The sequence below is a fragment of the Protopterus annectens genome, chromosome 1.part1, assembly GCF_019279795.1.
Source record: "Protopterus annectens isolate FY-2018-M chromosome 1.part1, PAN1.0, whole genome shotgun sequence".
NCBI classification, from domain to species: domain Eukaryota; kingdom Metazoa; phylum Chordata; order Ceratodontiformes; family Protopteridae; genus Protopterus; species Protopterus annectens.
Window position 1 is genome coordinate 169,388,765 of NC_056726.1, and position 24,889 is coordinate 169,413,653.

Consider the following 24,889-nt stretch of genomic DNA (forward strand, 5'->3'; position numbering starts at 1 on the left):
CCCCCCCCCCCAATTGTTCCTGCACCCTTGCTTACTGCATGCTATCTGTCCTACTTTCAGTTCTGACAATTCATTTGCAGTTCTGTAAAAGTACACTTTCTAATTTGCCTTTCTATCTATTTTACTAGACATACAATCTTTTCACATTTGACTTTAACAGCATGGGCATTTCTGTTAAAGTAAAGGTAAAAAGTGGAAGGCACAGATGGTACATATATCCAAAGTCTTTATATTAAGTTGAAGTATGGATGAGTAAAAGACTTTAAACACTTTACTAGAAATTCAAAGTTTATAAAAAAGGTGCACCACTGTACCTTCCCAAGGAAAGAAGTAATAAATAAAGGTAAAAAGTGGAAGGCACAAACAGGCAGTCACAACAAGTACGTTACTCAGCTAAATAAATCCAACTGGAAAAAATCCAAATGGCAGGTGCTTAATTCTTCAAACCTGGAGATTCACCACTCTGAAATAGTTCTTTCAACACCACTAGACCAAAGTAGCAGTTTCAAACAGAAAAAGCAGCACAGGTAAAAACAGCTGCTTCCCTCCGTCTAACAATAGCTTGTAACCAAGTTCCAAAATCAAGAAAAAACAAGCGTTAGGTGGAATAAACTTTAATTAACATAAAAAGGCGAGCGCTTTCAACAATAGTCTTCCTCAGGCCATTGAAAATGCTATGCAAACAAGGTACATAAATACACTTTCCATTTGAAAAAAATGATGTCATTTCCTGCATTGATTGGATTATTAGACTTAGAGCTGACTGCCACCCAGGCCTGAATGATAGAGTGTCTATCAAGCCTAAGCTTAAGGCAAGGAAGTTACGTTCCTGACGTTGATTATTTTTGCAGTGATATGCTTATGGACTTGTATGTGGATACATTTTAGACATCTATACACACTCCCTTTCCTCCTCCCCCATCCCCACCCACCCCTGCGGTATTCCTGCAGAATTCAGTGTATGTTATGTATATTATCTATATAATGCATTGTGTTTGCTTAGGAACATGAGCTCTATGGGTAGCGGCACATCATCTTTGCTAGATTTGTTTAAGATTGCATTATTTATATAGGTACACTATCTGGTCACTATTCATTCATGGACAGTCTATTTAGTTATGCAGCTTGAGTTGTAAATGACAGCTCCCTTAGATTTTCTTATGGCAAAATTTCTTATGGCCAAACTTTTATGGTTGATTTTTTATATAATTAAACAAATGTGTTTTAGATGCATGAGTAAGATGGGATGCAGTATGCAATGCTTGTTGATAACATTTGAATAAGCATTCCATAAACTTTTTTACCATGGTATTACATTTTTAAAAGTCTAATATACAGGATTTTCCTGCTTTTAGTATCTTTAATAGTTTTGCATGTACGTATTTTGTACGCAACAGGCATTTGAAATTTTAGTGCTACCACTTTATTTTATTTAAACTATTCCTTAACAGGAAATGACATCATTTTTTTTCAAATGGAAAGTGCATTTATGTACCTTGTTTGCATAGCATTTTCAATGGCCTGAGGAAGACTATTGTTGAAAGCGCTCGCCTTTTTATGTTAATTAAAGTTTATTCCGCCTAACGCTTGGTTGTTCTTGATTTTGGAACTTGGTTACAAGCTATTGTTAGACGGAGGGAAGCAGCTGTTTTTACCTGTGCTGCTTTTTCTGTTTGAAACTGCTACTTTGGTCTAGTGGTGTTGAAAGAACTATTTCAGAGTGGTGAATCTCCAGGTTTGAAGAATTACGCACCTGCCATTTGGATTTTTTCCAGTTGGATTTATTTAGCTGAGTAACGTACTTGTTGTGACTGCCTGTTTGTGCCTTCCACTTTTTACCTTTATTTATTACTTCTTTCCTTGGGAAGGTACAGTGGTGCACCTTTTTTATAGACTTTGAATTTCTGGTAAAGTGTTTAAAGTCTTTTACTCATCCATACTTCAACTTAATATAAAGACTTCGGATATATGTACCATCTGTTTTTGTTCATCTGTTCTCCTAAACCAAATAAAGTGAATGGTAGACATGTGCCATCTCCAGATATATAGGTACATTACGAAGGATTATTATTTGGTGTCTAATCATAGCCAATTTGTAATATATTTATTGAAACTGTCTGATCATAGCCAATTTGTAATGTGTTTAATGAAATTGGATGTCAAGGAATTCACCTTGGGAGTGGAGGTCAGAGTTAGTGAACATATATATGTTATTAAAACAACAGCAAATTCCTGCACATTATTCAGACACTCATGGAAATATAATAATTTTATAAGGTTTGTATTCCTTGTATTAGAAGGAGTATTCATAGATGAAGGTTGGGTAACCAGGATATGCCTTTAGAAAAAGGAAAGCAAAGTGGCTGATTTTATGGTTTTATATCAGAAGGTCGAACTTTCAAAAGTTCGAGTCTCATATGGTCAACACCATATGAGCGAATTTTTGAAAGCTCGAAAGTTTCAGCGGAGATCCCCATAGGGAATATTGCTCTTTACTTCACTGTAGTGCGATCTCGGAGTTGGTATATTTTAGTAGTGGGTGGTGTGGGGGGGTGTAGGGGGGCTTGACTCCTGTTCAGAGCATTCAGGTAGGTTTTTTTTTATTTTTGTTTTGTTTTTATTATATGTTCGATGTTTTAAAACTTCACTCATATGGTGTTGATCATATGAGCATCAAAATTTTAAAACTTCGAGCATATAATTTAGACCCGAATTTATTAGGGTCTATGCATCTACCAGAATTAAAAATGAAAATGTGAGTATCAAACCTGTGCTAAAAACAGAGTTTTAGGTTGTTGTTAAGGATAGCTTTTCCCATAAAATGGATTTTGACATTTTAACCTTGGGACTTTGTTTTTATGCATTAATTACTTTATTAGTAACTTTTTGTTGGATATATTTTATTAAGTGACATTATTATAGCAATAACCCACGCCTGGGTGTGGGTAATGCTGGATTTACCCATGGTTGGCGTGGTTTGGTCCCGAGGGCGAAGCTTGAGGGACCAAACAAAGCCAACCGTGGGTAAATCCAGCATTACCCACACCCAGAAGTGGGTTATTGCTATTATACAATGACATTATTTAAGAAAAAAAATAATTACTTTTCTTAAATAATGGCATTGTATAATGCCTCCTTGCTGCCCTTCCACAGCTGTCTGGTATTCATGAGTTCTGATGTACTGCGCATGCCTACGCAGTACATCAGAGCTGTGGGCAAAAGCAATGGAGAAAGCAAGATCTCCATTGCTTTTTACTGTTTCGCTATGTTAAATGGGTTTAACATAGTGAGACAGCTTTAAAATAAGCAACTGAGATCTCCATTGCTTATTTTAAAGCTGTCTCACTATGTTAAACCCATTTAACATAGCGAGACAGGTTTTAAAAAAAAGCAACGGAGAAAGCAAGATCTCCGTTGCTTTTTAATAAGCTATGTTAAAGGAGTTTAACATAGCGAGACAGCTTTAAAAAAAGCAACGGAGATCTCTGTTGCTTTTTTTAAACCTGTGTCGCTATGTTAAACTCCTTTAACATAGTGAGACAGTGTTTTAAAAAAAGACTTATACTAATGGAAAAAGTCTGGGCGACCGGACCTTTTTCCATTAGTATAAGTCGATTTACAGCGTGCACGCTGACCAATCAGCATGCACGTTTTGGAATATTAATGGGGGGGGTCATGGTATAATAGAATATTTTTAATGTGAGCACCATGTTTTGTGTATATCTCTTGAAATGTACTGTATTTTAGGAAGAAAGCACTCACAGTTCTATTGCACTAAAATCTGGTATTTATTTTTTGTTTTATTTTACGTTTAGGTAACAATGTGTTATAGTTGCCCATTGGCTGTTGTTTTTTGTTTTAAGATTATGTCTGCATCTGTGACTCAAATACAGAACTTGCTGTTAACACCTTCCCAGTTATTATTTTACTCACTGCTAGATTCCCAGTCATTTTATTCTGGTAAACATGGCCAATCATGTTCAACCTTGTAGTGAAAAGTAGTAGTAAAAATGTTCTTCAGAAATGGCTGATCCTTTTATTGTTACTAAATTGGATGTTTATGGTCCTTTTTAATGTATGGATTACTCTGTTGAAAGTACTTAAGAAAAATGTTTTCAAATTCAGCAGTTTGCAGTGGGATGTAATATTTTTGAATGTTGCATTATATCTGAATGTGTATCAAAGGATTAAGACTCAACAATTTTCCCAACAGCATGAAGAATGGTAGGCAGTTGTAAATACATACATACATGCATACATACAAATATTTCAAGCACAGACACCAGTGCCCCAGTAGCTTACCAGTATACCAAAATACTTGTTCCCATAATGTGTCCAGGCTGTTCTTAAAAATATCTGTCTGTAATTTGGTAGTCTGTTCCCTGCATCAGCTGCTCCCTCAGATAACCAATTAGTACACTTCTCATTCCTATAGAATCTTCTACATAGATTGTCTAATGATTCTCTACTACATTTTGATACTATTTGTACAAACCACTGGCAAATTTATTTAATTGAAATTAACTTGAGTATATGAATATTGTAGTTAGACATAACAAGTGGCTTCTCAGGGAACACTTGGAGAAGGTTGAACTATTAACACTGTAGTTTAAAACGTCAACAGGTTTTGTGAAGTTTTTTGAAGCAGTATAACATGAAGAACCTGTTAAACAACATGAGTTCAAAAAGATTAATGTGAATATGTTGGCTTATGAAAAGTGTTAAGCATATCTAGTTAAAATTTCTAAGAACAGCAGAGTTAATATTGATTTATTGGCAGCTGACTCAAAAGGTGAGTTAACCAGTCAGAATGCTGTTGATGTAGTGCTTTTTAAAGCCAGAATTTGCAGTGAACAGGGTAGTGGGAACACCTAGATGTTCACAGTGATTAACTGCCAAAATGGGCAAATATCTTCAAACAAGTCCATCAGCCTTATACAACCAGTCAAGGAATGGTAGAAGTTGCAGTTATCACATTAAAGTGAGGTGGAGAACAATGTCCCAGACAAACTCCTATGGCTATTGGCAAGTACAAGCAAGAGGACATTTGTGAACAGGAACCACTGTAACAACCAGTCATTTTACAACAAGAAGCAAGTCTGTATGATTTTAAGTTATTAAACCTTACTGATAGAAGTTTTACTCAGACAGAAATTAAATTGTTCCAAGAAGGCACAAGTTTTGCCCCTAGAATGAGAACAGGGCTCACTGAAGTGGTATCAGCTCTCCAACAGTATACAGGAGAATTCATAGAAGTAGAAATGAGAGGCTGTTTCAGTCTAAGTACCATGTACACCTTGTTAATGTCCACCCTCAGGGTTTACTTTCTTAAGAGGGAGAGGTAGTAACCATTTGAAATGTTGGGACCTGCTAGAGCGAGGCCCAAAACACAGAGACTGAATGGCTGAAAGAACAGACTTACATATACTAAGTCTGAGATGCCATTTCTCTGAATATTCCCTTTTCTCATAGATATAAAAAGAAAAATCTAGCAAAGGCAGAATTTCCACTGTGTGATACCTTAAACCTCTTGAATCATAGGCAACATGGGATATATGTAAATTACCCTATAAGGATATCAGGTGTTTCAGCTAAATGGCAATTCTGAATGCCCAAGACTTTTTTCTTTTACTTTTACTTTTAAGTCTTTTTATGGACAATTTCAGACCAATAAAGCCAAACCTGTCTAGTTGTGGACATGCATGTTTCTGCCTTCTTATGACATCATCAGCAAACATTTCTCTTATGCTGTGTAAATTGTGGAAGAAATTTACTGACCTTTATTGCTTCTGAGGTTTGGTTCCTCCCTTCCCCATTACCTCAATGACCCTGGTGAAGAGTCAGCATATCCTTTTCATGTTGTCTTTGCCTCTCATTTTCTTCAGCCTCCAAACATCTCAGTCTCTCTGCTTCTCCTAATTCCATTTGTTTCTCCTGCCACAGTCTCTCTGCTGATTCTCCTTCCAAACGTTTGGCCTCCAGCTCAAGTCTCTTTAACTCGAGACAGATTTTTAAGTCTTCTGAGGCAAAGCTGAACTGTCCATTTTCTGATAGTTGTACATCCCCAAGGCCAGTCTGGTTGTCTTCTTGGTTGCTGGCCTGCGATGCAGCTGTGACTAAGGCTGCAATCATTTCCACTTTAGTCAGGTTGGCATGCACCAGTTCTTTGGCTTGGCACATCTCAACCAACTGGCTCCTTTTCAGCTTGCCATAATCCTCTGCTGGCATCCTTGCCTGCTCTCCCTGACTAACTGAGCTAACACAAAATAAATAAAACTATTGTGGTATGAACTCTGAATGTCTGCCATGTGGCTGCTTGAGAGTACAAACACCTTCTTTAGTGACCACTGTTTACAGGTTACAGGAGTTCAATATCCACACCACTGAATCCCAATATGTGGATATTCCACCACTACAAACGAATATGTGACAACTCACTGTTTGACCAGTAACCAAGGAGCCTCAATCCTCACCACTGGCATCAGGGAGGATGACAAGTACATATACAGTATTTTCAAATGCAACTCTTTGCATCAAGTGAAATTTCCCTTAAGAGGGCACAGAGACCACAGTCAGTCCAGGGCTGGTTTCTCTGTCTTTCTCCAGATCCCCAGTAAGACTCCTCACTGGCCCAGTTAAAGAGTTGAGTCCTTAGCAAGGGTTCCAAGAGAAGTTCTCCAGCACTCTGTCTGTCCAACTATTCGTGTCCCTGCCCAAGTAGCTGACAAACAGACTCTTGGAGATTTACTTTTACACACACACACACACACACACACACACACACACACACACACACACACACACACACACACACACACCTGGAAAAGGCTGGCACAGGTTTACTAGCTATGCCCCCTTCTGCCCAGACTATAAGGTAGTTATCACTGCCACCAGAACTGCTTATCAGCTACTTTAAGGCCCTTAACAAAGAGTGTCCAATTTTACTGTTTAATATCAATACAAATACACATGGTAGTTTGACCAAGAGCAAGGCCATTATTAATGGCCCACACAATGTCACTAAATAAATATGCAAGTACTCTCAAAACTTAAATATCTCTACACATATCAGTCACAATGAAAGGTTTAAATATATTTAATATTAAAAGAAAACAATACAAAATATATATTCACAGTGACAGAGTTCAAAACCACAGGAAATATTTAAAACAACATTACAGGACAGTCTCAAATAAATAAAGAAAAATATCTAAAGTAAGCTTCACCTGCGGTGGTGGTGCTGCGGTAGCATTGTCGCCTCACAGTAAGACGCTGTCCGGTTCGATTCTCAGCTAGAGCATCTTCTGTGTGGAGACATGCGTGAATGGGTGTACCTTCGTTAAAGATTGTGCATCAGGCCTGGCAAGCCGGTACGTAAAAATCAACTGCTAATCATTAGCAGACCAGAGTTCCGCTGTGGCGACCCCTAACCGGGAAAAGCTGAAAGACACAAACACAATCTAAACTAAGCTTCACTATATTCCTTACTGAAGCTAAGAGAATTACAATAATATAAGAACTTACTAATAAACCAAGGCAGATGTGGTGAATGGATCTTCTAGATGTTGTCAGTTCCAAGACAGAATGCAAAATGATCTGTCTCACTAAGAGACTTCTCAAAGTAATATCTGAAATATTTCTGTTGGGCTAACTTGCAGAATGACATAATTTTTTGTCATCTGACTCTAGTTCCTAAGTGAAACAAACATTGATGAAGCTGGCAGTATTTAGCATCTACCTGTAAAAACCTAACGACAAGGGCTACTCCTCAGATCTCTGGCTGATGCTGGAAGTCATAAAAAAAATTGCCGTCCTTCATGCTGTCAAGGCTAGTAATTAATTCACCCTAAAGGCAATATAGAAAGTTTCTTAGTACAGACATTGTGTCTCCTGCTGCACTGAAAACTGAAAGATACCATCTTTTATGGCATAGCCATAAAGTAATTTAATTTCAGTTGTTTTTCTAAAATTTACTAGACTGATGTTAACCTCCTGTGTTCCAGTTTCAACTGTTAAAATATATACATTTAAATAGTTACAATAGTGCATGGACATTTCTGTTCTCTTCCAGAGGGACACACTGTGGATACATTTCAAACACAAAGACTTTCTAAAATGCCTTTTCAACACACGTCTGTACAAACCAGTTTGATATACGCATGACATACAGTTGTAACACAAGCATCTTATATAAATCATTTCAATATTCACAAATTACATATAATTATTTATAAATTTCCAGCTAGCTGTGATGGCAGTATCTCCTTTTGTGACAGTAGCCCCCAACAATGCCAACATTGTGATGGCAACATGAGAACGTAGATTTGTCTTATCCTTAGAGTTCAAAGATCAAAGTAGATATTACTGCGATTTTATACCTTTTTTTTGGTACGGTGACTAGCATATTTTATGCATCTTTTGCCTATATGAGCACCATTAGAGGGTATTTTAGACTTTTGGTCACCACCATCAGATATAAAGAAACTGTAAAAAGATGTTGAGAAAAAGAAGTTATTGACTAGGATTTTTCAGAAAATAGATGAGTAGTAACAAGTGTTTACATTTTTTAGTTCCCCCAAGTTTCCTAAACTCAGTGTTGTTGAAAAATCAGTTGATAAGATTGTCCAAGCTCCCTTTGAAGGATGATGAGTTGAAGACAGATGTACCTGTAACAAAATGTGTTTTTGAACAGGGGTTACAATGTTACAATGAGGGAGACAATGATGGTGAAAGGTTGGTTGACATGGGTAAACATTAGACAAAAAGGAAAGATAATAATAGATTTTATTGAAGGCTACATAACCACTGGGATAAAATGAACATGTGAGTATCAAATCTTTGTTAAAAGCAAGAGATTTAAGGTGAAACATGGGGGGGATAGCTTTTCACATGAAGTGTTCCTTCAAAATGTATATAACACATGGTATCACAACTAGTGATACATAGTTATTTGGCTGCTCTAATTTTTTTGTAATTTGGTGGACATCAAACATGCACATTTGACATTTTGTTTTCTGGATGACAAATGTAGTATGTGTGTCTAAATCATACTGTTAGTGGTCTTATGAAACTACAGCCAAAATAATATTTATTTCTTAAGGAGAAAGTGGTATTTTCCTTCCTTTGAAATGTTATAGCACAAATTCATGTTTTGGTTGTACAGAGGCATGTAACTTTTGAAATTATCATCTCTTCTTGATCCTAGAATTATTGGCTCTTGAAAGGTATATATATATATATATATATATATATATATATATATATATATATATATATATATATATATATATATGGAAGCGAAGCACTGGGCATTTTCAGATAATACCAAATTAGGTTCAGAATAACTAACACAAACTGACAAAGTGCAACATTTCCAAAATGTTCAGTTTAAAATTAAAAGTGCAGTTACCACTTTTCTGCAGAATGTACAGTATGAAAGCTGTCAAAATAAATACTTAGTACTATTGTTCGTTTTCCCCCCAGGGTATTTGTAAATATAAGAGCTGGTCTGGTTTTCCAGTTTTTTAAATTCTGTTCTCTCTGGTTTTGAAGCACTGTTTAACACAGTTTCCATATGTTTCAGGGCCAGCAGTGTTCCTTGGTGATGTCAACAATCTACTAAACTAACAACAAGCTGTGCAAAACAGTGCTGACCTCCTTATACCACCCCCATGCTGATCATCATCTCACTTTTATATCCTCCACTTCTCCCCTTTATTCACATCCTTTTTCTCCTTTTCCACTACCTATATCCTTTTTTTCTTCTCGTCAACTCCTCTCACCTACTTGTACAACATCTCTGCAAATAGTTTGGCTTTCCCTTGAAACCTTTTCTGCTGTTGCAACTTATTACTAAACTGCATAATTCTCCCTGATGACTTTCCCTGTCTTCTTCTTGTATGCATTCTCACACCATGTTTTTAACATCATAATATTGAATCTGTCTTTGCTTGTTAATTATGGAAAATCTTTACACATTATTATTATTTTTATATTTTATATTTTTATTTTTTATTGTTTATTATTCTTGTTTTCCAGGAGCTTTTTTCCCTGGGCCTCCACTGAAAAAGGACTCATGCCCAGTTGGACTTTTCCCAGTTAACAAATGTCAAAATAAAATAAAAATAAAGTAAAATTGGTTTATTGGCTTTAAAACCTGCTAATCAAAAATACAAAATGCTGAGAAGCCTATGAAAATTAACAAATAAGATTAGTGTGAGGGAGCTACTGAGAAAACTATTATTGGGTCTTTGAGACTAATAAACACTTGTCAAGTACAGCTGCCAGATCCACAGCTGTTTTTTTAACCTAAAAGATTTGAGTGCCACTCTGAGATGAGGGGGTAATTCTACTGAAGAATGAAGCTGCTCTGCAAGCTTCCACCTTCTCTTTCAGCATGCTGCATACTGCAGAAAGAGTCACCAACTATGTGCATCCCTGAGACAAGCTGCACAGAGGAGGTATTGTGGCAACCATCAAATAGCAACTTAAAGTTTAATGTAAGTAAAAATCTTGTGCAAAACAAAAGTAAATATGGAAAATGATTCAAATTAGGAAATACTGTTAGAAGTAAAAAGCAGCTGATAAAAAGGATGTGATGGGATTTAATATTTGCAAAAGCAAAAGAACTCCTAAACGGCATTGCATAGTAGGGACTGAACAAGATTTGCAGTTAGCACAGAGAATTTTCTAAGCTGTGAGTGTTACTGGTTCTGCATTCCAGGGTACAGGGTATAATTCCTACTGCCTACATTTGCCTATTGTGTAACTCTAAGGAAGCTACTTACTTAACCAGGCAGTGCTCTGGGTTTGCACATGTCCAGTGGACTTACCCAGTTAACAAATGAACAAAATAAATTTAACTGTAATGACTTCTTTCTATTTTCGAGGGACATAGAAATATTTTGAATATTTTAATTGTAGTGATTTTTTGAGGAGGGACAGAGCAAGATTTTGAGCTATTTAACTTAAAATATATTTTGGAGGGACTGAGCACTTTTGAGTCATTTAACAGTACAGTTCCTTTTTATTTTAGGAGGTTCATAGGTTCATAGGTTGGTACTAGGCTATCAGCCCAAGGGTCTATACAAGCCTAGCAATAACAATTCCGTGGCTATTTTTTCCCACACTATTTACTTCCCTGGACCCCTGTCTAGCAGGGCGACTGACGTGGTCCCCGGGGTGAATTTCCTTTCTCCCATCCAATCATCAAGTTTCCTTTTGAAGAGGGCCAAAGATGTGCTCTGTTTGACATGTATGGGCAGTCTATTCCAGAGTCTGCGGAGTCTCTGGGTCGGGAACCTATCCCTCCAGCATGTTTTGTTTATGGTGATGACAAGATTTAGATCCCTGGAGCGTGTGGCTCTGAGGGATTGGGATTTATTTAAGTGTAGCATGTCCAACAGCTCTGGGTTTGACATGGCTTTGTATGTTAAGCAGAGATCGCCTCGGAATAGACGATATGTGACAGAGTATAGCTGGAGTTTTTTAAGGCGGTCAGCATAGGTCATCTACTTTAGGCCTGTGATTCTTTTAGTGAGGTATTCCTGCAGCCTTTCCAGTTGTTACAGATGTCTTGAGAGGTACATACCAAATGGGGCGTTGTATTCTATAATGGGTCTAATGAGGGATAAGTACAGTGGGACAAGGACCTCCAGCAAGATTTTTAGGCATTTAACTTAAAAATGATTGCATTTTCTGAAATAAGGCCTGCAGCTGTAATGAAAATCAGTTTTTATTGACTGTAATCTACCTTTTTGCAAACAAATGTCTAACTGTAGGAGGCACAGAACATTCTGAGTCAGTTAATTTACAGAATTGATCAGATTCAAGAGGATGTGAATTACCATGTTTTTATGAAGTAAATGAAGTATATAACTGTAAATATTCATCATAGTGATCAGTGCTGAAGTAGCCTTAGCTATATTGGTTGTATCCTGTGAAGGGTATAACAGCTGGCCACCTTCCAAAGCTTCTGGGTACCTTCCACTCACTCAAACTGTTAGGCAGCTTGAGCTGAGCTGCCTAAAAATACAGGTTTGAGTACTAAGCCCTTCTGAGCTTTTCTGCCACCTAAGAGAGCACTGCTTGCTTGCATTCAGGGATTTATGGTTGGTTTGTGCTGTTCCATAGACAGATAAGGTTTGGGGAAAAAATAAATATTTATAATTGAACTGTACTTTCCTGGCTAGGAAAGTTATTTTTCTGCAAGGAGTTTGTGTTATAGCAGATTATTTTGAGATTTAACTGTACTCTTTAATGGGGGCATACTTTTTTCCTGTCAGTTTTAATGTTGTTAAAAGTATTTGAAAAACCTTTTTGGAAAAATTGTGTTTATTACAGTGTTTGGGACTGACAACATGTATTAAAGTGCTTTTCTACTGCGTTTTTACTGGGAAGAAGTTATTTTTATAGCTTAAAATTTTTACTGGCTTTTGCTTCTTGTTTCCCCAGGAAAAAGTCAACATTTTCAGCTTGACCATGGAAGAAACTACCAGTCCCATGATCGGTCCTTCGTCCAACTGCAAAAAGTAAAAGTTAAGTAAACAGCCTTTGCCACAGCCACAGGTGAGTGACTCTATAGTGGGCAAAGCTGGTTCCTCAGGCCTCTCATCTTTTTCCCAGATACCTCTGATGAAGTACCTAGAGCCACTATAGACAAGGGGTTAGCAGCTATTGGGTAATCCCTTTGTGGGCAAGGGAGAGCCACTCTTATTGGTCCTGGGAGAGGGAGCAGGAAATTCTTTCCTGTTTATTCAGAATGTTGTGCCCATCTTTGGGAAGCTGCTGTTGCCATTAACAACACTGTTGGCCCCATATCTCCTTTCAAAAAGAAACAGATAACTAAACATGTATCTCCTTCTACTCAAATTTCCATCGACAGGGGAAGTTTACTAGAGCTGTCTCAGGGTTTAATTCAGGCTATCAATCCTTCTTTTAAGGTGGTTAGTGGAAAAATAAAAAAGAGTGGATTCCTTTTCCTGATGAGATTCAAGATTATCAATCTGGACAGGAAGAGAAGGGGCAGATACAGGGTTTTTTTCCTCAGATTCAAAGGAGAGCATGGTATCTGAGTCTCCCTGCGGGGATTTCTCTTTCTCTGAGTAGCCAGTGTTTTCAGTGGTAGAATACTGAGGTTTCTCAGTCCCTCAGAAAATACTATGAGATGTTACAAAAGGAATTTTCAAAACCTTCACCAATTAATTCTCTCAGTGCTGTCAGCATTGGAGCATGTCTGTGTTGCTACCTGTAATTTTTTTAAGAGATGTTATCTTATTTCACAGACAAAGAACATGTAAATTAATTAAAGTGTGTTACTACATCTTAGAAGTTTTGTATTTTCATAAATCTTGTATTTTTTATTACTTCTATCTCTTACTACATATATATATATATATATATATATATATATATATATATATATATATATATATGCCACAATTTGTCTTTGTCCTTAGCTATTGCTTAGTGAATTGTGTGCTGTCAGCTGTAAAAATATATTTATAGTTATTGGTTTGCACTGCAACAATAACTAGCAGTATTGATCTTGGGTCCATAGTTGTGGTTATCAAGCTTTTTTTATACTTCAATTTTTTTAACATATAAACAGAAGTACATTTAATACAGTTGTAAACAGCAACAATACAGTTGTAAAGAAAAGAAAAACTATATACAAGGTATACAACATTCCTTTGATCTAGTAACTAAAACAAATTGTTAGACTCCAGAGAGTAAAGTTCAGTATCATAAGTAATAATATACATTATATAAACAATAAACATTTTGAGAAACAAAGTCAGGAGGCAGAGTTCTGCTTAAATAAATCTATTAGAGATAATACGTTTTTTCTAAGGATTCTTGACAAGTGTCTCAGCAAATAAACTACTTTCCTTTATTTTAGTCTCAGTTAACGCTACTTCTTTGAAAGAAAATAAAAATTCTTCCAAGGATGGCAATGAAATTGATCTGCAACACTTAGTATACTTTTTCTCACCACTGCCAAACTGGTTCAGAGCAGCTAGAGATTCTTATTATACAACTTGTGATTACCATTTATATTAAATAGAACTAAAAAAAATAATTAAAGAAAAAGAATCAAACCGTAAAGCTTTCATGAAATCTTATATGGAATTCCAAAAATATTTCAAAGAAGGACAGTCAAAAAATATATGCAGCCAGTCTGCATTACAAATCTGGGTATACCTCCACCATTTATTGGCATTGTTTTTTCTTTATTTTGGCCATTCTATTTGGTGTTAAGATCTGTATCAAAATTTCCAATTAATATACACCAGTGTTGAGACCAATATGTATTTTAATAGAATTTAATATTTGGGATTTCTACTCTTCATTAAGCAAAGAGTTATGTTCCAATGTTTTATATTTCCAAATGTTTTCATTTAAATTAGTGTTATACTCTTATCAGAATTTTATATAAATGAGAGGGGTCTACTTCAGTAGTTCAAAAATCTATTTAATCAAATCTTAGTTAACTGAGAGAACAACACCAAAAAACCTTATTTGAACGAATGTTCACATCACCAGAATTTTAATCCAGGAAAGGAGGTAGTTGGCCAACATTAAAAAGCAAACACACTGAAGCATGCCAAACCCACCCAAGTGAGGGACTTTACCCCCCACATCCCCCTTACTAACTATACCAACTGTGAGATCACAATATAGTGGGGGAAAGCGGCAAATTTCCCCATGTTTGCTAGCTGCCTCCTTTCCATGATTAAAATTCTGGTTATGTGAATGTTCATTAAAGTATGGTTTCAGTGTTGTACTCTCAGTTAAGTAAGATTCTATTAAATGGATTTTCAGTCTCCCCAAGTAGACACAATTGAGAAATAAGGTTTTCTACCTTAGATTTGTTTTATAATATATCATAGAAAAGTTTAAATTAGTTTAGGGTTTTCTTTATGTCATGACTGTGCCAGAAATAAACAAGCTTGTATTTTAATATTCTGTAAACCAAAGTTGAGGATCCAGATCATTATCATTAATAAACTGTTGAAGATATTTTATTTTTAGATCTTTAAAACATTGATACCAGCAAGAAAAGCCTTTGGCCTCCAAGAAGTCAAGTTTATGTGTGGAAACTTTATTAAAGAAAGAACTGGTTACGCTAAATGGAATGATAGTGTCAAACCAAACTTTCATTGCTGAGTATGATGTTTTTGAAAGAGTTTAAGATGTGGTTCATGAAAGAGAAAGATGATGGCGGGGTTATATTGTATGTTGTTACAAAGATAATGCCAAAAGAAGTTACTTTGCTTTTTTAAGCCATCATTAGTATTAAGTAGGTTGAAATGTAAGATTTTCCAATTTGTGTTATAATTAGGATGAATCCAATTTAGGAAAGTTTTAAAAATTGTTGCTGTAACATAGGTATCTACATCAAGAAAGTTAATACCTCCTAAGTTCCAAGGTTTAGTATGATAATGTAGTGCTACCCTAGGTTTGTGTGTAAACCATAGGAATTTTAGTAATTGTCTGGTAATGTCTTTATTAAGTGACTTATCAGAATATAAGGTTAAAGTGTGTATTATATATAGTAGTTTAAGAAAGAGAATTTTTTTATTAACTGCAATATATAATTTAAGGATATTATCATTTTGCTCCATTTATTTGTTAGACTTGAGATTATGTGTAAAATGGTTTTGTAATCTGTAGTTCTTATTCCTGCAATAGTATTCCTAAATATTCAAAAGAAGTGACTTGTTTACCTAGGAATTTTTTGTGTGTGTTTGTAATTTCCTTTTTTTTTTTTTTTTTTTTTGTTGTTTAGAAATAAGAATTTGGATCTTAGATTATTATAGTGTAGACCTGAGTATGACTGAAATGGCTTTATGATAAAATATAAGCCTTCTAGAGTTGATCTTGAGTTCTTTTAAGTTAAAATTTTCAATCCAATTTTAAGCAGTTTTGCAGCTGAAGTCATTCTTAGTTTCCTTTCATTATTACAATCTGAATCATCTAATAAACAACTGAAGTCACCTCCTATTATTAAAGTGCCTTTATATTCATTAAGAATAATGTCTATGTGCTATTTAACCAAAGTCTGTCCCATCTTAGGAAACCAATACACATTTACTAGAGTTAACAATCTGTTATGTTTTATAAATAACTAGAGTTATTTATGAATGATCTGTGGTGGGATGGCATTTTTTTCATAAAATCATCACTCCTCCCCTCTTGGTTTTAAATGAGGACTGTGCCAAAAATTGAATAATTAGTGGGATTCCATACATTATCTGCATATTTAAAGTGTGTTTCTTGAAGGAATATAACTTGAAACTTGTTTGTTTTTAAATAATAAAGCATGTTAGATATTTTCCTTGGATTATTTAAACCACACTGACATTCCAAGATAACAGAGTTAACTCCATCTGTAAAATATGTTAATACAACAGTGTAATCATCAACATAAGTCGATTTAATTAAATATTGTATAATTATACCTCTGGCAATTTTTTGCAGAGTTAAAACCAATATTTCAGGCATGATAAAAAGTAAGAAGGAAAAATAGTAATAAACCAACAATAATTCTATTAAATACTGTACATGGATTTCAAAAAAAGAAAGCAAAATGCAGGACACAATGGAATGTGACGAAAAGCAATTACTAACCACAAATGAAATAATTCGTAAATCCAACTTTTAATAGAATGTTAAGTGTTTTCATCCCTAACCATGGGACTTCAGCAGAACATCCAATAACTAAAACTCATTGCTTTATAGTGCTAGTCTGTTGTCACAATTAATTAACCAATTAAGTTTAATTTAAAAAAAGTTAAAAACACATCATCTGATGCTTGAAACTACAAAAATACCATATGTTTTAATGTAATAAAACATGATAAAATATGTTAATAACAGCATGAAAACATTAAAAAGTCCAATTCATTAACATTATAATTTAGCTGATCTCACTTTAAACAGTGGATATATAGAGATAACGTAATTAAGTCTGGAACTACAGTCACATTCAACTAAAATTGCCAAAAAACTTTACTATATTCTGATTTAGTTTCCTAACCCCCCCCCCGTGAATTAATTCTGACATTTTCCAAAATAGCAAAACCAAACTTAGAACATTGCCTTTTATTGAAAGCTGTTTATATAAAACATTATTGGGATTTTTGTTGTTCATAATGTACACGTTCATATATGTGTTTACGTAGGCACTGTTCAGTTTTGCCTTTGTAAAAACTCAAACATCCCATACATTTGGCAATGTAAACCACCCCTTTGGATAAACAAGTCCCTTTACATTAATATATATGTTTAACTTCAATGTGTTGCCAGTGTGTAAAGTTTCTCCTTCTAGAATGTAAGTACACTGATTACATCATCCACAACAAGTCATACCAAACTTATTAGGATTAGAAGATAAATCCAAAACCCTATTTGGGGCAAATTCAAATATATTTATAAGATTATTTGCTGTCTTGTACACAAACTTAGGTTCACTACCAACCACCTTAAAAAACAGAATTAGCCTTAAAATATTCCAATGTTTAACAATTATGTTCTTAGCATCTCTCATACCTGAACTAAATTGTATCACCATAGGTAACTCATAACCTCTTTCAGAATTGGTATTAGAATTGTCATTATTATTAGTTAAGCCCACCCCAACAGTGGTTTATATCAGGTCTACTTTATGTGCTCAAAACACAAAAAACCTGAATCCAAATAGTGCGACACATAAAGAGCAAACTGCAAATACATCGAACGTACTAAAGTGTGAAATTTAAAACCTCAAACTGTCATAGTCAGCCAACCCACCACTCATAACACACTACCTACCCAAACACAATAAAAAAACACATACATACACTAACCAAATCCCTACTTCTAACCCTAAATTAAAGCACCAAAACCATACTGCTAACCCTACACTAAACCCCACATACACAACTATCTATGCACTATCCTTAACCCCTCTCTAACCCTAAGGTCCGTAACTACCGCACACTTCCCCTATCGAGCTATACCCAAACAAACTAAATTTTCCACACACATACACTTAACAAAACCCTACATTAAACCTTACATACATTACCTACACAGAACCTTACATACACTACCTACCTATGCACTTACCTTAACCCCTCCCTAACCCTAACTATCCTACCTGTAACTATCGCACAAGTACCTTACGGAGCTATACCGCAGATGGGCCAACTATGCAAATTCGATATTTTCACTTTCGCAGTTTCGTTCATTTGATGTATTTGCGGTTTGCTTTTTATGTGTCACGCCATTTGGATTCGGGTTTTTCAGCTTTTGAGCGCGTAAAGTAGACCTGTTTATATCTATGGCCCCAGCCACCACAAACCTCACTGGAAATGTGTCTAACTAAATCTCTGGCCAAGAACATATTACTAATCTTATCCAGCTCTAGGACAACATCATGATATTCAGATGTCATCCACCCTGCTCTCACACATTGCCCCATTCACCATATTTTGTTTTAGAAAAAAGAATGTAAGCTGGAAAAATGTAAATATGAATTACTAAAGGTGGGCTTCCTGTAGATCGACAACTTAAAAATCAACATTATTATGCATAATCACTGTCGCTAAACAATTAATGTTCATGTTGCTGAAATGAGAAGTGAATCTTAAAAAAATAGTTGTCCCATTCAAGTATAATAAAAATTGCTCTGCCGGTTCTTCCACACCATGCCAAAGAATTAATATATCATCTACAAATTGCAAATGCAATGTAATGTGTTGAAAAAACTCATAATTAAACACAAAACACTTTTCTCACACCACCAACACCAAATTAGTGTATACTGACACATGCTATGCTCATAGCCACCCCATTGATTTGTCTGAATAGTTTACCTTCAAAAAATGTAATGATTTTCCAGTACAAGGGAAATCAATTCCATTATAAGTTGATCTTATCGGCAGCTAAAAAATCATACTCCATTAAGCTGTTATGAAGTAATTCCAGTCCCTCATCATTCAGAATGGAAGTAAAAAGATCAGCAACATCAATAGTTAAAAAACGTACTTGGTGACTCCATAAATTACCCTTTAATTGATCTAAAAAGTCCCATGAGTCCTTGACTAGATGAGGTACCTTCTCATAAATAGGTTTTAACCATCTTTCAACTAAAATGATCAACAGATAAGTTTTGGAACATTTGGCTGACACAGTAGGGTGAAAGTGGGGAATTACAATTTTTAAATTTTAGGTTTAGCAAATATGGTGGGTATAGTAGGTTTGGGCACTTTAAAAAATGTTTAAATCAGTATCCAATTTACTACTAATTAATAAGTCATCCAGTCTCAAATGTTTGTGATGATAAGAAATATTAACCTGATTTTTGGAGACAGAAATGTATGTGTCAGAAATAAGTAAAATACAAGATGTTGCAATAGAATAATCTAAGGCATTAAATAAAACTGTACCACCTCCTTTATTAGGCTTCATTATTCTTAAAGAATCATTGTTAAGTAAATCTGACATTACTTTTCTTTCCTGTGTGGAATGGTTATAAAGGTGATACAGCTTTTTAGATTGCCTTTCTAAGGCATAAGTATCATCCATTACACCCTGTTCAAATACATTTATTAACGGGTTTAAAGGTGGCTGCTTCTTTTCCTAATTAAATTAATTAAATTATTAGGTTTACAAAACAACCTCTAAAAAAATGTGTCTAAATTTAATTTCCTGGTGTATAATTTGAATTCCATCATAGTATCAACTATAGCCCATTGTTTGGTGGGAACAAATTGAAAACCTTTTTGAAAAAGAAAAAAATGTTCCTTTGTTATGTTATGGTTGGTATAATTAAAAATATTATAACCAACATAAGAAAACAATACATCATCACCCTGTGGAATAATATTTAGTGTCTCTTTTTCCTGTCTGACTTCTTGTTCAAATACTGGCATTAGGGGTGAAAGTATGGAAATTCTATGCCGGGACCCAGACCTACAATCTGTTTGGAGCAATTTACCAAGTGCTTTGATCTGCGTAATGTTGACAAATTCTGTTGGTCATTTAGTTGTAAGAATAACTCAACTGAGCTCTATCCACTCCATTACTAACCCTCCTCAGGTCAGAATCCATGGTAATAACCTTGTCAGACTCAAAAACCCTATTACTACCCCTCCCATCCAAATGCAGCAGTCCTGCTTGCATGGGATATGCTTCATTACTGCTATATTATTAATAGTCCCTGTTGTTGTTTTTTTTTTTTTTTTGCTTCCATTGCTTCCATTTAAAATTATCATTATACTTTTTGTCTACATTGTGCAAACCATTATTACAAAAAAATCCTATACTGGTCAAAGAGAAGATCTTGTCGAATATTCATATTCAGACTATCAATTTCATTAAGTAAAGAAGAAATACAAAAATCACTATGTTTAATCAAAAGCTCCATCAGTTCAAAGCCATGTCAGTCAAACATATGCACAAAATCAAAATATAAAACACTGTCATAATTTAGCCCAAAAGGAAATTTAAATATATGTAAGCCTTGAGGAACTACACAAATATTAATACAGCGTCTTAAATAAGAATTGTCCAATTGCAGCAAAGTTTTCATTCTAGTTAACTTTTTCTCCAAAAGCCATATCATATCCTTCGAGGTAAAGCTGCAAGGATTGTTTACAATGGTCACATGAATAGAACTGGTATACGGGTAATCACTTGAAAAATCAAAAGTTCTATCAACCAGCACTTGAAGCCTAATGTCTCTATTGTTATTGCTACCATGTACAGCCAAAAAAACAGACTGCATTGCTGGCAAACATAATTGTGGGGGATTGAAAACAGTACCTTCAACATTAGTCACCTTTTCCATGGTCGGATTCTGCGGAATCGCTTCTCCATTGTTTTTCCCTCCATTGTTTTTGACCTGAAAACTTTTAACAAAAGAAATATGTACATCCAATGTCTGTGACAGAACAAAAGCAGGAGAAGATTTACTGCTGTTAGCTGTCATAGTATCCAAATTGCAAATCTGCATGGAGGAAACAGTATAAGAATAACTTGCTCCTGCTACCAACTGTGAAAGAAGTAGGCTTGCCACCTATCCTTTTTTTCTGGAGTATCCAGAAATCAGAACGATTCTCTGGTAGTCCAGAAAGCATGTACAAACTCCAGTATTCTGTTTAGAATTATGGACAGAATGCCAGAGTTTGTAAAAAGCAACCTCTGTCTTTCTTTTTTACAAAAGGCATTGCTAAAGTGATGCAGTAGAGACTGTAGTCCAGGATATTCTACACAACAAAAAGAGTAATGCAACATAGATTAGGTGCATAAAAAGGACTAAAAGGGACGTTCTGCCCTAATGATGTAAGTATTACTTCCTAAAATGGGCATGGAGATTGGTTGGGCCTGGGCGGTGTCACAGGTAGTACAGAGGCATGGCTTCAGTTCAGTTTTCAGCATTGCAAGAGTCGGCAGCCCTAAAAAGAAGCTGTAGCAATCTGATAAGTTCCCTTTCATAATGGACCATTCCTGATGCAAGTTGAACAGGTTGGAATCCTCCTTATTGGTACGTGACACAGGCAATATATCCAATGTATCAATGGCTCCTGCTCTCATAACAAATGAATGACAAAGCAATGGGCAAGCATTCAAAAATACACTACCAACCAGAGAAAGAATGCAAGACACCATAACCATGGGACTTCATCAGAACATGCAATAATTAAAGCTCATTCCTTAAATAGGATCAGTCTATTACCACAATTAATTAACTAATTAAGGTGAATCTTCTCTTTCACAAAAGCGCTTAACATTCTGTTAAAAATTGGATTTATGAATTATGTCATTCATGGTCACTGATTGTTTTTTTATCACATTCCATGGTGCCCTACATTTTACATTCTTTTTTAGTTACTAGTATATTTTTGAACACTTTCCTGTTGTTTTGGTATACACGTGATTCACAAAATTCCTAGCCTAGTAAATATAAGATCCACTAAATCTTTTCAAAGAATAGAAAATTAATAAGATTAATAGAACTCTGCTGCAAAAGTCTAATAATATGGAAATCTATGTATTATAAGGATTTGTTTTTCCAATGAGAAGATGGTGAAAGTAGAAGTAGATGAGACCGATAAATCAGTTTGGCTATGAGAAGGAGTGGTGAGATGAAACATGTATGTTTGTTCTCGTATATTAAATCTAGAAGTACAAATGATGGAAGAAGTATCAATCACTTTTAATTTTTTATATATACATATATATATATATATATATATATATACATACACATATACATAGAGAGAGAGATATGTGTGTGTGTAAAAAAAAAAAAAAATTATATATATATATATATATATATATATATATATATATATATGTACACACACACACACACACACACACACATGCATACATACATACACATACATTTATGTATATGTGTATATATATATATATATATATATATATATATATATATATATATATTCCCCCCCTTTTTTATTCTCCTCTCTCTCCTTCTACTCCTTTACTGTCTGTCTCTATCACTCTCTTTTATTCTTTCAGTCATTACATTTCCCTTTATCTTTCCCATTTTTTCACACACTTTTCTATTTATTTACGTATTAATTTATTTTTCTTTTCTCTCTTACCTCTTCATTTTACTCTCCTGAGCCTTTACTTTAGATCATGTACATTCTTATTACCCAGCACCACAATAAAGTATTGTGATTTTAGCCTGTAAATGATAACAGATACCCAGCATGTAATTCTTCCACTCTTGGGCTTCTCCTACCTTGAAACACTGTTATGGCTTAAAACAGCATTCTCTGTGATCACAGAATGTAAATAATTAAGTTAAAGAAATGGAGTCTCCATCCTATGCAGTATTTTCAGCCTAAGATGATAAGAGAAACACAAACCCTCCACCACCAAGGACAACTCTGCTCAGTATGTCAGCAATGCAACACAACAGGAAAGGGAAGCACACATGCACTCAAAACAACTGAGTGAAACCTCCCTTGCCACCAAACACAAAGCAAGCAAACAGGAATGAGATCAATACTAAAGGAAACAGGCAATCACCTTTATGCCAGAAAAAACTCTAGAAGCATGTTTAGTGCCTTCCAAAATTATTTTTAACTCCTCACCTCTGGTGAACCAAATCCACAGAAAAGATCACCACATGTAAGTAATAATGACCCACATAATGCCAGCCAGAGCAAAAAAAAATTGAACACCATTAAGGCAATCCCACAAGTGTTGCACACTTTGCCAAGTGCTACCAGACATGATAAAACAAGCACCACAGCAGACCCTATGGAGCTATTAAGAATTGTCAGTTTAAGGCAAGAAATGCTTGTATTAATGTCAGAAGTATTCTGCTGTGTGACCGATACCTCGGTAAGAAAGAAAAATGGTACCAACTATTACAAATAAGTATAGGAAGTAATTAGGTTAATAAAAATTAAGTCACTCTTGTTATCATATGAGACTTAATCAGGTATGTGACATTCCCCCTCTGGGCTGGTAGTTAAGGACCCTGTATCCTCACCACTGACACTGGAGAAGGACGTTCACTTGGAATACAAATGGATACAGACAGTATTTCCAGATGCAGACCTCTCTGCATCAAGAACAATTTCCCTTAAGAGCATGCAGGTAACGCACTTAGCTTGGGTCTCAGTTTCAATCTCTCTGTCTCTCCCCAGATCCCCCAATAAGGTTTTTCATTGGCACAGCCTCAGTGTTAGGTCCTCAGCTGAGTGCCCAAACCAAGTCCTCCATCACTTTCTCTGGGAAACCAGTGCTTCGTGTCCCTGCCCAAGTAGCTGATACAGACACTCTGAAATTTAATTTTTACACACACACACACACACACACACACACACACACACACACACACACACACACTTGGGAAAGGCTGGCACAGATTACCTGTTCTACCAACTTTGCCCAGACTATAAGGTAGATTCACTGCCACCAGTCAGTTACTATAAGGCTCTTAAAAGGGTATCCAATTATACTGAGTGAAATTTAATATTAATATGGATGGTGATGTTGATCAAACAGTAAGGCTTTCCAGAGTGGTCAGAGTTATCACCAAATAAATACATGTGGATACTTTCAGAGCTTAAGTATTTTCTAAAAGGACCAGCCACAATGAGAAGTTTAAATACATTTAATAATAAATAATAAAAGAACATGAAAATACTAAATATCTGTTTACAGTAAACACCAGAGTTTCAATTACAGGGAATATTAAAAACACCAATGGAAAGTTTCACACAGTTATAGAAAAAACAATATATTTGAAGTAGTTAACTTCATTTGTTCATCAACCTGTGGGTATTGGATCTGAGCCGGCAGCTTTATTCAGCTAAGATCCAAGCTCCAAGCTCGTCCCTCTTACCCATAACCCCCTGCCATCCTCCTCAGTCCCCAGATCTCATTTGCTGCGGCTTATTCAAGCAACTAGAATGAGTTTCAGGTGTAGGGTTTCGTGAGTTTTGAAGAAAATTTCCTCTGTTTTTTTACCTAGTTTTAGTTTAATTGTTAACGAGTGAGTGTTGCTCCCTTTTGTAGTTGTTTTAGACAAGTTTTTGTGTTAAATCTTTATTTTTTCTCAGTTTACTAGTCTCCCTCTTCCCGTGTGTGTGAAGGTGTGTTTGGGTTAGGCCCTTTTTACAATTATGGCCGAGGCCCCTAAAACTTTCTTCTCTAAATGCACCGAGTGTGGCCATAAGCTATACCCAGCGGATGGCCACACTCAGTGTGTTATCTGCCTTGGGGTTGACCACCTTTCTTTGGGCTGCACTATTTGTGCAGCCTTCAACCCCAGGGCTTTGAGGGATAGGAGGTTGAAGCTGATTCTGACAGGACTTCTGCCCCACGGACTCGGCTTCTTCCTCTTCTCCCTCGG